Source organism: Musa acuminata, unplaced genomic scaffold (assembly GCF_036884655.1).
Source record: "Musa acuminata AAA Group cultivar baxijiao unplaced genomic scaffold, Cavendish_Baxijiao_AAA HiC_scaffold_521, whole genome shotgun sequence".
Lineage (NCBI taxonomy): Eukaryota > Viridiplantae > Streptophyta > Magnoliopsida > Zingiberales > Musaceae > Musa > Musa acuminata.
The window spans coordinates 65001-70000 of NW_027020766.1; positions in this window are offsets into that span (position 1 = coordinate 65001).

Sequence of the window (5000 nt, forward strand, 5' to 3'; positions counted from 1 at the left end):
CGGAGAGCGGCGAACAGCGAGCGAAGCGCGAGGCAGCACCGTCCCTGCTATACGAAAGCCCCATCCAGCCCTGTGCCACCCGGGGGGTTCCAGGGTGCTGAGATGGCTGACATTTTGCTCCGCTCACGACGGTCACCGCGCCACAACAAGAACAGCCCAAAAACAGGCCAAAACAGCCCAAAAACGGGCCAAAACTGGCCATTTTTGGCTGCGCGAGCGAGCGGCGAGCGGCGAACAGCGAGCGAAGCGAGAGGCAGCACCGTCCCTGCTATACGAAAGCCCCATCCAGCCCTGTGCCACCCGGGGGGTTCCAGGGTGCTGAGATGGCTGACGTTTTGCTCCGCTCACGACGGTCACCGCACCACGCAAGAACAGGCCAAAAACTGGCCAAAACAGCCCAAAAACGGGCCAAAACTGGCCATTTTTGGGCTGCGCGAGCGAGCGGCGAGCGGCGAACAGCGAGCGAAGCGAGAGGCAGCACCGTCCCTGCTATACGAAAGCCCCATCCAGCCCTGTGCCACCCGGGGGGTTCCAGGGTGCTGAGATGGCTGACGTTTTGCTCCGCTCTCGACGGTCACCGCGCAATGCAAGAACAGGCCAAAAACTGGCCAAAAACGGCCCAAAAACGGGCCAAAACTGGCCATTTTTGGCTGCGCGAGCGGCGAGCGGCGGACAGCGAGCGAAGCGAGAGGCAGCACCGTCCCTGCTATACGAAAGCCCCATCCAGCCCTGTGCCACCCGGGGGGTTCCAGGGTGCTGAGATGGCTGACGTTTTGCTCCGCTCTCGACGGTCACCGCGCAATGCAAGAACAGGCCAAAAACTGGCCAAAACGGCCCAAAAACGGGCCAAAACTGGCCATTTTTGGCTGCGCGAGCGAGCGGCGAGCGGCGGACAGCGAGCGAAGCGAGAGGCAGCACCGTCCCTGCTATACGAAAGCCCCATCCAGCCCTGTGCCACCCGGGGGGTTCCAGGGGCTGAGATGGCTGACGTTTTGCTTCGCTCTCGACGGTCACCGCGCAATGCAAGAACAGGCCAAAAACTGGCCAAAACGGCCCAAAAACGGGCCAAAACTGGCCATTTTTGGCTGCACGAGCGAGCGGCGAGCGGCGGACAGCGAGCGAAGCGAGAGGCAGCACCGTCCCTGCTATACGAAAGCCCCATCCAGCCCTGTGCCACCCGGGGGGTTCCAGGGTGCTGAGATGGCTGACGTTTTGCTCCGCTCTCGACGGTCACCGCGCAATGCAAGAACAGGCCAAAAACTGGCCAAAACGGCCCAAAAACGGGCCAAAACTGGCCATTTTTGGCTGCACGAGCGAGCGGCGAGCGGCGGACAGCGAGCGAAGCGAGAGGCAGCACCGTCCCTGCTATACGAAAGCCCCATCCAGCCCTGTGCCACCCGGGGGGTTCCAGGGTGCTGAGATGGCTGACGTTTTGCTCCGCTCTCGACGGTCACCGCGCAATGCAAGAAACAGGCCAAAAACTGGCCAAAACGGCCCAAAAACGGGCCAAAACTGGCCATTTTTGGCTGCACGAGCGAGCGGCGAGCGGCGGACAGCGAGCGAAGCGAGAGGCAGCACCGTCCCTGCTATACGAAAAGCCCCATCCAGCCCTGTGCCACCCGGGGGGTTCCAGGGTGCTGAGATGGCTGACGTTTTGCTCCGCTCTCGACGGTCACCGCGCAATGCAAGAACAGGCCAAAAACTGGCCAAAACGGCCCAAAAACGGGCCAAAACTGGCCATTTTTGGCTGCGCGAGCGAGCGGCGAGCGGCGGACAGCGAGCGAAGCGAGAGGGCAGCACCGTCCCTGCTATACGAAAGCCCCATCCAGCCCTGTGCCACCCGGGGGGTTCCAGGGTGCTGAGATGGCTGACGTTTTGCTCCGCTCTCGACGGTCACCGCGCAATGCAAGAACAGGCCAAAAACTGGCCAAAACGGCCCAAAAACGGCCAAAACTGGCCATTTTTGGCTGCACGAGCGAGCGGCGAGCCGGCGGACAGCGAGCGAAGCGAGAGGCAGCACCGTCCCTGCTATACGAAAGCCCCATCCAGCCCTGTGCCACCCGGGGGGTTCCAGGGTGCTGAGATGGCTGACGTTTTGCTCCGCTCTCGACGGTCACCGCGCAATGCAAGAACAGGCCAAAAACTGGCCAAAACGGCCCAAAAACGGGCCAAAACTGGCCATTTTTGGCTGCACGAGCGAGCGGCGAGCGGCGGACAGCGAGCGAAGCGAGAGGCAGCACCGTCCCTGCTATACGAAAGCCCCATCCAGCCCTGTGCCACCCGGGGGGGGTTCCAGGGTGCTGAGATGGCTGACGTTTTGCTCCGCTCTCGACGGTCACCGCGCAATGCAAGAACAGGCCAAAAACTGGCCAAAACGGCCCAAAAACGGGCCAAAACTGGCCATTTTTGGCTGCACGAGCGAGCGGCGAGCGGCGGACAGCGAGCGAAGCGAGAGGCAGCACCGTCCCTGCTATACGAAAGCCCCATCCAGCCCTGTGCCACCGGGGGGTTCCAGGGTGCTGAGATGGCTGACGTTTTGCTCCGCTCTCGACGGTCACCGCGCAATGCAAGAACAGGCCAAAAACTGGCCAAAACGGCCCAAAAACGGGCCAAAACTGGCCATTTTTGGCTGCGCGAGCGAGCGGCGAGCGGCGGACAGCGAGCGAAGCGAGAGGCAGCACCGTCCCTGCTATACGAAAGCCCCATCCAGCCCTGTGCCACCCGGGGGGTTCCAGGGTGCTGAGATGGCTGACGTTTTGCTCCGCTCTCGACGGTCACCGCGCAATGCAAGAACAGGCCAAAAACTGCCAAAACGGCCCAAAAACGGGCCAAAACTGGCCATTTTTGGCTGCACGAGCGAGCGGCGAGCGGCGGACAGCGAGCGAAGCGAGAGGCAGCACCGTCCCTGCTATACGAAAGGCCCCATCCAGCCCTGTGCCACCCGGGGGGTTCCAGGGTGCTGAGATGGCTGACGTTTTGCTCCGCTCTCGACGGTCACCGCGCAATGCAAGAACAGGCCAAAAACTGGCCAAAACGGCCCAAAAAACGGGCCAAAACTGGCCATTTTTGGCTGCACGAGCGAGCGGCGAGCGGCGGACAGCGAGCGAAGCGAGAGGCAGCACCGTCCCTGCTATACGAAAGCCCCATCCAGCCCTGTGCCACCCGGGGGTTCCAGGGTGCTGAGATGGCTGACGTTTTGCTCCGCTCTCGACGGTCACCGCGCAATGCAAGAACAGGCCAAAAACTGGCCAAAACGGCCCAAAAACGGGCCAAAACTGGCCATTTTTGGCTGCACGAGCGAGCGGCGAGCGGCGGACAGCGAGCGAAGCGAGAGGCAGCACCGTCCCTGCTATACGAAAGCCCCATCCAGCCCTGTGCCACCCGGGGGGTTCCAGGGTGCTGAGATGGCTGACGTTTTGCTCCGCTCTCGACGGTCACCGCGCAATGCAAGAACAGGCCAAAAACTGGCCAAAAACGGCCCAAAAAACGGGCCAAAACTGGCCATTTTTGGCTGCACGAGCGAGCGGCGAGCGGCGGACAGCGAGCGAAGCGAGAGGCAGCACCGTCCCTGCTATACGAAAGCCCCATCCAGCCCTGTGCCACCCGGGGGGTTCCAGGGTGCTGAGATGGCTGACGTTTTGCTCCGCTCTCGACGGTCACCGCGCAATGCAAGAACAGGCCACAAAACTGGCCAAAACGGCCCAAAAACGGGCCAAAACTGGCCATTTTTGGCTGCACGAGCGAGCGGCGAGCGGCGGACAGCGAGCGAAGCGAGAGGCAGCACCGTCCCTGCTATACGAAAGCCCCATCCAGCCCTGTGCCACCCGGGGGGTTCCAGGGTGCTGAGATGGCTGACGTTTTGCTCCGCTCTCGACGGTCACCGCGCAATGGCAAGAACAGGCCAAAAACTGGCCAAAACGGCCCAAAAAACGGGCCAAAACTGGCCATTTTTGGCTGCACGAGCGAGCGGCGAGCGGCGGACAGCGAGCGAAGCGAGAGGCAGCACCGTCCCTGCTATACGAAAGCCCCCCATCCAGCCCTGTGCCACCCGGGGGGTTCCAGGGTGCTGAGATGGCTGGACGTTTTGCTCCGCTCTCGACGGTCACCGCGCAATGCAAGAACAGGCCAAAAACTGGCCAAAACGGCCCAAAAACGGGCCAAAACTGGCCATTTTTGGCTGCACGAGCGAGCGGCGAGCGGCGGACAGCGAGCGAAGCGAGAGGCAGCACCGTCCCTGCTATACGAAAGCCCCATCCAGCCCTGTGCCACCCGGGGGGTTCCAGGGTGCTGAGATGGCTGACGTTTTGCTCCGCTCTCGACGGTCACCGCGCAATGCAAGAACAGGCCAAAAACTGCCAAAACGGCCAAAAACGGGCCAAAACTGGCCATTTTTGGCTGCACGAGCGGCTGCACGAGCGAGCGGCGAGCGGCGGACAGCGAGCGAAGCGAGAGGCAGCACCGTCCCTGCTATACGAAAGCCCCATCCAGCCCTGTGCCACCCGGGGGGTTCCAGGGTGCTGAGATGGCTGACGTTTTGCTCCGCTCTCGACGGTCACCGCGCAATGCAAGAACAGGCCAAAAACTGGCCAAAACGGCCCAAAAACGGGCCAAAACTGGCCATTTTTGGCTGCGCGAGCGAGCGGCGAGCGGCGGACAGCGAGCGAAGCGAGAGGCAGCACCGTCCCTGCTATATACGAAAGCCCCATCCAGCCCTGTGCCACCCGGGGGGTTCCAGGGTGCTGAGATGGCTGACGTTTTGCTCCGCTCACGACGGTCACCGCACCACGCAAGAACGGACCATAAACAGGCCAAAACAGCCCAAAAACGGGCCAAAACTGGTCATTTTTGGCTGCGCGAGCGAGCGGCGAGCGGCGAACAGCGAGCGAAGCGTGAGGCAGCACCGTCCCTGCTATACGAAAGCCCCATCCAGCCCTGTGCCACCCGGGGGGTTCCAGGGTGCTGAGATGGCTGACGTTTTGCTCCGCTCACGACGGTCACCG